Source organism: Symphodus melops (genome assembly GCF_947650265.1).
Source record: "Symphodus melops genome assembly, chromosome: 6".
Taxonomy (NCBI): Eukaryota; Metazoa; Chordata; class Actinopteri; order Labriformes; family Labridae; genus Symphodus; species Symphodus melops.
Window position 1 is genome coordinate 6,441,270 of NC_136696.1, and position 11,047 is coordinate 6,452,316.

General features: G+C 39.2%; 1 protein-coding gene across 1 annotated transcript in view; it reads left to right on the forward strand.

The window, feature by feature from the left end:
• LOC306826098 (polypeptide N-acetylgalactosaminyltransferase 18-like) overlaps window positions 1–11,047 on the forward strand; it is a 135,166-nt gene that overhangs the window by 119,767 nt on the left and 4,352 nt on the right. The window lies entirely within an intron of this gene.

Genomic DNA, 11,047 nt, shown 5'->3' on the forward strand with positions numbered 1-11,047 from the left:
GTTATTTCTCTGGCAGTTTAAAAACAGCAGCTGGAAAAAGAACATATCGCATTTACTGAACGACACAAAAAGCTGATTTAGTCTTGAAATAAGGTCTTCTTCAAGGGATTTTAGAAAAATAAAAACATCCCATTGTGATCTAATAATCATTAAGTCAGTGTGGAAGCATAGCTTTCTTTTTTTTCACAATTATACACTATGTGTTCTCTACAGCCGAGGTTTAGATAAAACTTTGATTTTTTTTTTGTATGTTTTAACATGTTACAAATATTTTCTACTGATATGTGTTTGCTGGAACAGAGTTCACTTTTTTTTTATTTAATTGATGGGGAATGAATGCTCATATAACCTCTTTATGTCTGAGTTCTCGAATCACCTCTTTTGGCTGTTACAGTGGCATGGATCACTGTTTTGCTTTTTGATATGACAGGCATATGAAAGCACTTTTTCAGATAATGAGCTTTCACTAATCTAGAATTTTTAGATTTTCCTTTAACAACCCTGTGTCTTATTTTTAATCTTCACACGTTTAAGGTTGTTTTAAAATGTGACAGAAATGTGGAGGCAGCTAGTACAAGGAAGACCCTGCTGTATTGCCTCAGGAATCTGTGGTCCATATATGTGTGTGTGCGTGTGTGTGTGTGTGTGTGTGTTTCTTTCCCAGACATCAGACTGAATAAGAGGCTTTCTGTACTATCATTCATATCCTCTCTCTCTCTCTCTCTCTCTCTGACCCACTGTCCAGTCCCCGTCAGGGAATAAATACCTCACCATCCTTCAGTTTTCCAGTTTTCTCAGTATCTGTAGCTGCTGGGCACTGTGGCGGGGAATCTTCCTCTAATTAGCATCGGCCAAAATCAGAATCTCACTCTAACTTGTGTCAGAAGTCAAAGAGATGAAACCCATTAGGCACATCCCTGTGGGGTTTTGGAATGAGAAGCCCGTTTTCTTTTTAAAAGGAAAGTTTGTTGGAGAAGAGAAATAAGGCTTAAGATGAACCGCAGCGCTTTTTCAAAGAATCAAGGAAGTCTTGGATGTCTGAAAGATTCAAAAGGGAAGGAGCAAAGTTTAAGAAAATATGGAGGGTTGAACGCTAACCAGATTTTTTGGGTGAAACTCATTACCTAACAGGAAATTCATGCTCAAGTTGCACAGTTGGTAATGGATATATAAAATTGCTAGTTGTAAAAATCCCAAACAGAACTTTCAAACTTGCACATTTTCCTCTGCAAACTTAACAAAGCATTAGTATCTCTACGGAACAAATACTCGAGTGGATTTTGACACAACTCTTGAAAACTTCCTAAAAGTGTGAACGAAAAACAGCCAACTGTCTCACCTTGAATTTTCCTGATGACGTTTGGGTGAGCCCATATGTAGGGTCAATGACGTTTATACCCTTACGACCGGCACACACAAGCCTCGGTGCAATCTTCGTGCACTTAATATAACTGCTTTATTAATTAATAATAATAATAATACACTTTCAGGACACACAAGGAGACTGGACAACAATCAAGAATTAAAAAGGACAATGGATAAGATCAGCATACAATAAAATAAATGAAATGTAAGACAGTGGAAGTTACAGTGATATTCTTTAAGTGAGTTGGTGATGTTGAACAGGTGGATTTTGAGTCTGGATTTGAAGATGGGGAGAAAGTCAACGTTAAGGCAGAGCGGCTGAAAGCTCTAATTTTACAGTTTACTCTTGTTGATACAGTATATGCCAAATTACCACACTGATATAATAGCAAACATTGTCATCATAGCATCATAGTTATCTAAGGCGAGTATAGATGACATGATTGACAGGTGGATGGGATGTAGCGGTTTATCAAACTTACCCCAGCTACAGCTCATATGCTGTCAGTAGGTTGACTGAGAGGTAGGCTGAGGCAGGATTTCCAGCATTGCGGTGGCTTGTCAATAAGCCTCCGGAGCCCTCTGCGCTAACAGATGGCTGACGTCACTAAGGCTTCGTCCATTAATATTCCAGGCACCATACCTAGCCTGACTGAAATTTCTGGACTGCAAATTTGGACACAGCTTAGGTGTTGAAAATCTCTTCTATAGTCTCTTAAACCAACATTTTATTGGTATTTTTTCCCACAATCCAGCTTATGATGTCACAAGTTGCGTATGCAGACAACAAAATAAAGGGGAAAAAAGAAACATTCAAAAACACTGTTAAAGAGTGTTTACATGAGTTGACATTAAGAGGTAGTTTAGGCATTCAGCTCGAGCTGCACTGATTTCACACTGACATGCATGTGTTGCATTTAGACGTCATGTACAAGAGTTAACTGTGCTCAGGCCCGGTTAGTCCTCGAGTTGTGTGAGTTCGGGTCTGAGGGGGAATGTGGAGAGGAACAATAGTGCTTATGTACGCTACGGGACAACTTTGTCTCTTGTGAGTGCCACCTAAATAACATTTTATTGAACATGTTTTCATTTGTGTGCAAACACATTTTTCAGGGCAGTTAGGACTTTAACTTTGAACTTCAATTTTATTTGTCTCCAAAGGGCTTCTAGTTTTGCAGCAAGGCATTAAAAGGACATCAAAAGACAAAACACATTTAAAAGCTTATAAGGTCAAATGTAAGAGGAGCTGAATGCCTTGGAGAGACAAAAGTGATCCTTAGCTGATGCTGTTAGCAGCTTCCTTTTCAGCCAAAGTGCTGAGTCAGCATGAAATATAAACAGGTTACTGATATTCATCACTTTAGTAATAAAAGACACAAGTGCAAATTTAAGACAGTAAAATACATACTGTACAAAAGCATAATGACATAAGCCTACATCCATAAGTGAGTAACCGCTGACAATGTTTTCAACTCAAATGAACCAAGTTCAGATACACACTGACAGCATCACTGGTACAGCGCAGCTTAACCAATGCTGTGATAGACCGTTTTTCACATTTTCAGAGTCATTGCAAAGTACATTTACATGTACATAGAATTTGTCTTTGTGTATTAGTGCAAAAGAAAAAAGAAGGCTAAAACAACATAAACTAAAACATGAGAAGCAACATATAACTACATATTTTCTAGCCATTTTGGACAAAGGGTAGGCAAACCAAGCAAATAATTGAAGACATTGTTCACATAACTGAGGACACAAAGTGATTTATCACAATACAAACAGTCTTTGTGTAAGCAAATGACACTACCTGATTTGACTGACTAACTTATGAAATATGTGTGCAAGTTATATGTAAAGAATTGAAGATGATAGCTGAGGAAGGTCATGAAGAGTGTAGGCATGTATAGGCTAAGAAGCTGACAAAGAAGGAGACAGATAGAGATGAGGAAAGACGCACAAAGAAAAAACATGGAGGAGTTGCAGGTGGGAAAAACTAGTGTTGAGACTCAGGCATTAAAAAAAAAAGTTAGAGTGATAGAAAGGCATTGTGGAAGAATAGAAAGAAAGAACAGAGAAATGTAATGGGAAAGAGTGGGAGATAGAGCAGAGCTGGAGATCAGTGAAGCGAAGAAAAGGAGAGAAAGATAGGGCAGGCATCATTTCATGTAAAGTGAGTAGTCAGTATTTGTGAATTATTGATAACTATCTTTTACAATATTGATTTGAGCTCCACCGTGAGGGAACGCTCATCATCAGAAAGAATAAGAGAGGTAGAGGAGAAGACAGAGAGAGACAAAGGAAGAAAATGCCCAACAAAAATCTGCTCAGGAGAAGGTCGCAATTTTTAATGTGGCAGATTCCGAGAGTCTTTTCCGACATCAGAAGATAGTCTTAATACTGTAGGTGAGTTTTTTTTTTACTTTATAAGCTGCTTTTGTTGGTCCCTTGATGGACACCATTTACCTTGAGAAGGCCCATGAACGTTTTATTTTGCAAATTATGTTCATTTAAATCAGAACAGAGCAAACACAAGAGTAAAGAGGAGGCGTGCTTCCAGGGCGAGAGGGGTTTGCTCGCAGAGGGTATCAAAGTTGAGACATTAAGAGAAACAGCAGCTGTATCAATCCTGAGATGTGAAGTGTAGCTAAGAAAAAATGAAGCTGTCACAGTGGTCTGATATGGCTTACAGGCTTGTAAGCTAAATCCTCTACTGAAAAGATTTAGTTTATTGATCCCCAATGGGGAAATTGGGTTTTTACAAATCATCCTACACACACATAGGCTGATACAGTACAAATGCACAAACAGGATCTCGTGGACATGCACTAATGGAGAGATGTCAGAGTGAAGGAGCAGCCCCCGATAGGCGCTGTTGGAGGAGGGGGTTTTGGTGCCTTGCTCAAGCGCACTTCAGCAGTGCCCAGGGAGTAGACTGGCACCTCTTCAGCTAACCGACCAATTTCTAGATTTTTTGGTCTGTATCAGGAATTGAATCGGCAACCCTCTGGTTCCTAAACCAAGTACGTACGGACTGAGCTACTGCTGTGTGACTCAAGTTTTGTTTAATTAATCAAATTGGTTCCAGTACAGGGTGGATGTTATTTAAAGCACACATTTTTTAAAACATCTCGTGATGCTGGATCATGTTCAACTCATTTAATCAGTCATTTATAACTTTTCCGAGTCCAGCAACTATTTTCTAAGAAACTGCGAGCACTGCAAATACCAGCTCATGTTTTCTTTACACTCTGCTCACACTGCTGCAGGCTTGAGGCCCCTGAAGCCTTCCTGATAGGCTTGTTCACACATGCTCCCCACTGCTGGAGACTATCCCCGTCGTTCAGGAGGAGACAGGACATGAGGTCAAAAAAGTGATTGGGAAATGGCGGATGAAGCAGCGCAGTCTGATCCTAAGAAGACAATTTTTGGAAAATGTTGAAAACATTTAATGAAAGGCTGTTGTCTCATCCTAATATTAAATGTGGGTAACTTACATATTGGTGATGTGCAGATAGATAGATAGATAGATAGATAGATAGATAGATAGATAGATAGATAGATAGATAGATAGATAGATAGATAGATAGATAGATAGATAGATAGATAGATAGATAGATAGAGAGAGAGAGAGAAAGAGAGAGAGAGAGATAGAGAGAGAGAGAGATAGAGATAGAGAGATAGACTCGTGCTTATGCGTGGTTTAAAGTTTGTCAGCTGTTGGGGGGGCCCCTACCAGCACCTCTGGTTGTATGAAAGGTCCTTCTCTGATCAAACATTAAAAAGTACCAAAAACTTTCGTCATTTGGTTTTCCAAGCTCGTCTTTGAAGTTCAATGTCTTTGGACTGAATTCTCAGCGGGTTAAACCTCATATATCTGAAACAAGCGTTTAAAAAGTGTGAAATCGCTGAACAGAGCACACAGAGTACTTACATGTCTTTAAAGCCAATGAGAACATCTATAAAGGAGATGTGTAGGTGGAAGGAGATCAATCAATACACAAGGTCTCAGGAGCCAAGTGCAACACTGTGTATACACAGAACAAAAAGTACTTTCTCTAAATTGCATCAGCAACATATTCCGTCTACACAGGATGCCTTCAGGCTCAGAGATTCTTTGTATACACATGTGCTTGAGCGGTGCTCATAGCCAGTACACAATAACTCTGGTTCAAGTATGTGTAAAACACAAGCAACGCTAAGAGACTGATGAACACCAAAAGCATATTAAACATGCGCTTGAACTTGAACTTCAATAAAAAAAGACTGAAAACGACATTAGTTATGTAAAAATGTAACATTAAAGCTGTCAAACCAATACTTTGTAAAAACTGTTTTAAAATACAAAATGTTGGGATTTTAGAAATGCAATTAAAAATGTTATTATTGGTGACAAACTATTTAGAAATGTAGTGAGTTAATTACATGCAATTTAAAACAATTAAGAAGCCTAAAAAATCATGTAAGTGATTCTTAGCAGTGTCGTGTTTTTCAATTCATACAAGTCTTGCTTGCATTAACGCTATTGTTCCCTGTGATGCTAAGGCATACCGATGGTCACAACATGCCACTCTGAGGATGTTCCTTACATCACAGTTTTCCACAATTCTGACTGGCCATCAGCCAGTTGCCACTTTAGCAAGCGCTCAAGTTAACTTCTTTGATTTAGTTTAATCCACAGTTCATAGCACATAGTTTCATCCACAGGTTCTCTGTCTCTATCAAACATTGAAGTACTTTGGTGATATTGTAATTCCATTTAACACAAGGTGCATATTACTTTTGACTTGCTAACTGAGCTGTCTGGGAGATTTATGAACTGAAAACATTTAAAAGTACAATGAGGTTGTTATTTTTTCTAACTGATAGAAAATAGTGACGCTATTATGGTGTGCAAAAGGCACAAAATGACATAATTAATGCTGAACTTAGAGAGTGATGAACACCCTGATCCCTTGAGACTTTTTTCTTTTCTTTTTATGAATGATAAAATTATTCATAATAAAGGGGCGGGACAGATCAGCTTTTTGCCTGTCGTTACCAAGTTGACAGAAAGTCAGTTTCAGACAAGGTTTGCAATATGCTGAACACCATCAATGGATTTCAAAAGTCAGCTGCAGAAAGCTCAGTGGCGTCACTAAGACTACATCACACAGCCCTTATAGACATACTTTTTTATATCGATATATTTTGTTTGTCAGTATAAAAACATCAACGAGTTACACTTTTGTATTAGCTGCATTTGGACAAGTTACTGGGGATGGTTGCCCCAGGACTCCAATGCTGCCAATGTCTTACACATCACAGCTGAGGCTTTGAGCATCTGGCTGACAGATTGTCCGACTGTCAGGCCAATGCGCTGTCCGGTGGTCTGATGGCTTTCTGGCTGACTGGCTGTCTGACCAACTGATTAACTAGTGTTCCCAGCTTAATAGCAGGGAATCAATAGTGTGGTCCAACTCTGCACTCTGTAGAATGACGGAAGGGCTCGCTGCTGAACTGAGGACACAGTGTTGGACAAATGCCAAATATTTGCCCCTGTGTGTAGGACTTTGCAAACGTGCGTGTAAGATGGTGGGGGACAAGAACAAAATGTGTGCGTGCTTGTATTTGCTCTAACACAGCTTCTCTCTGAGCTGTCGTCCTCCGGGAAGCCAAGAGGTAGAGCACAGACTTTTAACTACACTTGTTTGGAGTCACTCAGGTTGAACACTTCAAGAAAGCCGATGACAGGTGTTCAGCAACAGAGGCAAAAAAGATCACTGTGAGTACTTCAGTGTCTCTTAAGTTCTTCTATACTGTACTGTGTACAGCAGGAGGCATCAAGGAGGTCTCCTCTTATGTGGCACTTCTGTTATGCTGTCCCATTAGCAGCCCACTTCAGCAGCAGAGTGAAAGTCGAAAATGTCAACCCCAGAGCTGCAGAGCTCATGCTGTGTCTGAAAGCAAATGCTGTGGATGGTGAGCGTATTTTATGCAATGCAGTGCAGTTCAATGTTAAATGGGCTTTTTTTATAAATCGAGCTGTCTGGTCTTGTAACGATTCAAAACACGTTTACACCACGTGTCACTTTAACCCCTTACACTTTCACACAATGATGGTAAAATATTCACAAACCAGTGCTCAAGGAGACATGGATGTAAACATGTACACTACACGAGCTGGGGATCAAACCGGCAACCTTTCCTTTAAAAGATGACCCACTCTACCACTGAGCCACAGCTGACCCATAAGCCTCTGTTACTCTGGTCAATGTGTGTGCTTCTACTGGCTATGCTATGCTGCACTGTATCTCAACTCCGTCTCAGTAGTCCAGAGCCCTCTGCAGCAGATACTCAAAGCTTCTATTTTTGCTGGATGCCAGAGCATGGAGCATCAATTAACTGCAGAAAAGATCGAGTGGGACAGAAGGTCAGACATCAAAACATCTGGTTATTTTCAAAATAAAATTCTCTGTTATGACGGTTTAGAGCAATGACCTTGTGCGTTTACCACATATAGGGCCTGATTTACTAAACGTTTGCGTGTATTAAAACGTGTGCAAACTTGATACCACCAGCAAAAAATGTGCTATCTGATCTACTAACAGCATGCAGTGACGATTGCGTCTTTCATATGAGCAAAACAACTCGTACTGTTCATTTAGTACGTTTGCCTTAATGAATATGCAACACGAGGCGTTTCTGCCTCAGCGTGCAAAATACAGGGAGGAGAAAATGCAAAGAAGTTAAGTTAGTTCATGCAATGTGATTTACCAAGCCAGGTAAAAATTGCGGTGATTGTTGATTTTCTAAATTTAACACTTTAACACAAGGAACGTGCTAATCCAAGAGCCCAGTGTTATGCACTGCAGGCTGCAGTTAGGAGGAGACATAGGCACAATAAAAGACGTGTTAACATGTTTAAATGACAGAAAAATAAATGGTATGCATTTATTTTTATCTTGCTTCAATAATAGTTTAAAAGAAACATCATGATTAAACTATAACTGAACATTCACAGCGTCTGCATTCTAAAGAATTTCAACATTGACACGTATGTCCTCCTATTTCCCTCTTCTCGCCAACATTACATTTTATACTGGGCATTTCATTTTCTCGGGTTGCGTGTCTCTGGTGCACTCCGGAGCACCTCTCCAGAGCGTGCTCGTCTCTTCACTCGACAGCCTTCTCCCCTGCTGCTGCGCTGTGGGACGCTTGAATGGGGAAGAGAGATCACCATGCTTGTACCCCCAACTTCAGTACCTGTTGCCATGGCATTTATGTCCAATCAGACACAGCGCTGACCAGCTTCTGGTGCGCAACGATGGCACGAGTGACACACACACTGAGCACCAGTGCCACGGAGGACTTGCTGTTCTTGCGCAATGTATTACAATTCATTCTAAAGAGGGAGGGAAGAAAAGAGAGTCCCTGTGTAGGATTTCTTATAAGCCACGTTTTCCTTTTGTCATAATCAGATTTATTACTTGAAAATCCTTCATTTGCCTCTAACTAATACCTATTTTGCACTTGCAGTCGTCCAGCTTTCCTTCCAAACTCTCTGTGACGTAAACCAGTAGAACATAGTCTGACAGAAATACTACCGCCTCCACAAGGTTTGCACCTGACGTCATTCACGCAAATGTTCTTAGTAAATCACCCGCAAAACGCCCACAAGCCAAACGTGCAAACTTTTGCGGTGAACACGCAATTTAGTACTCTTTAATTGAGATCTTAGTAAATCAGGCCCTTTAATTGTAAAATTTGTAAAATGACAGAGGTAAATGCTTTTGTCTCTGTGCTGTCTGCATGGAGACATTGACGGACGGGGGTACTTAATGGACTGGACTGAAATCTAGTGGAATTTCCGGGTAGAAGCATACAATACATTTTAATCTTTTGTCATATCTTTTCAGAAAAAGACATTTGTTGTTATTTATTATTTGACCACACTCTTGTTTTCACATGCTTTTCATTATTTTCTATGCTGTTCTCTAATTTGCCATACACTTATATTAGAAGAACTGTGATAGAAAATATTCAATAGTGACCTTTTCACATCCAAAATAAACATCTGCGTTTATTTAAAGATGTTTTTCGTTCAGCTGAAGTCAAATATGTGATCTCCTTTTAGTTCTGATTTGCTGTCCACCATCACCTGAGGGAAATATCTCAAAGCTTTAGTATTAGCTTCTTAATGCTTCACTATGTTTACAGGCTAGATGCTAGCTATATTTTCTTTCTGAGTAAGTTACAGTGAACACATTGAATTAAAGAAGCACCTACAGTCAAGGTGCATGCAGGTTGTCATGTCTTGGATTGAAGCTCCATTGTTTAACACAATGAATGATCTATTCAAGAATACATACAGTAATATAGTGCTTTAGTTCTTATCCCTGTTATTTATTAAAGCAAGTGAAACATTTCTCATTATGCAGGTATATGAAACATCTCTCTTTACAAAGGCTCATTATTCTTATATGGCCAGATTTCCTCCAGCAGACACAGACTTACTCTTCTAAATTAATGACGCCCTTGTCATTTCAAATAAGTAAACCTTTATGAAATAAAACATTAGATGTCTTATAAGGGAAAAGGGTATCCATAGAGCATGCAGCAGATTTAGTGGAAAAACTGTGACCTAGAAACTAAATTTATCACAAAAGATGACATGCTGTCAGGTTCTGTCATACAAAGCTCTGCAGATGAGAGTGACTGATTGATGAGATGTCAACAGTTTCCAGCTCCACTCTTTTCCAGGGGGAACTCCTGCTGATAACTGATGGATACAACTTCCAAAAACCTAAACATTTTGGTCGTCTTTGTAATAAGGGTTATTTCTGTCTTTTTTTTTTAGATGGCATGGACAGGTTATTTTATTTTTTAGGTGACCAATACAAACAAATACATCATACATGTTCAGCTTCAGCAATGGCATATGAATGTGTATGTGTATGTGTATGAGTATGTGCATGGTTAATTACTTCTGGTGGTGTAACTACATAGCAACCTCGGTCATCAGTGAGTGAATGTGTGTATAGCGCTATACAAGCTCAAGCCCATTTCCCATTTACCATACTGTATGTGTGTAAGATATGCTGTTGCATTAAGGCTAACAAATGATTAACACAGCAATGAGTGAAACCAAAAAGCTCTGAAGAGCTGAGGATATCTACTGAGTTGCCAATGTTTTCTTTGATAACAAGGTGTGACCTCTTATAAAAGACATAAAGTTTTTGTTTTTTTTCTTATTTCTAAGATTTTGAAGGCTTTAAGGGAGCAATATATAACTCATTGCATTTAAAATTGATACTATGGTCCAAATTCAAAACCTAGTTGAGAGCTGTCTCTCCACACCCCCTTCTCCCTGGAGTTGCATGTAGCCCCAGTGTTTAGCCAGCTCTGCATCGGTCTTTAATCTCTCTCCATTTTTAAAAAAGTCATGTCTCTTTTTGCTGTTTATGTTGATTCGTAATAAGCAGTTTGAGCTTTTCTTCTAATATTTCATATATTTCCTTTTATTTCCCTTCCCTCTCTTTAGTTCAAGCCATAATGACTGTATGCTTAAAGATGTCAAGTATTTAAAGCAGAATGAACAAAAGGTGTTTTTAGTGTGCCATTGTTGTGAATGTGCTGAACATGCTACAGTACATGTTTAAACATTAATACATTCAGGTAACAAGTGTGACGGATGCCTAAC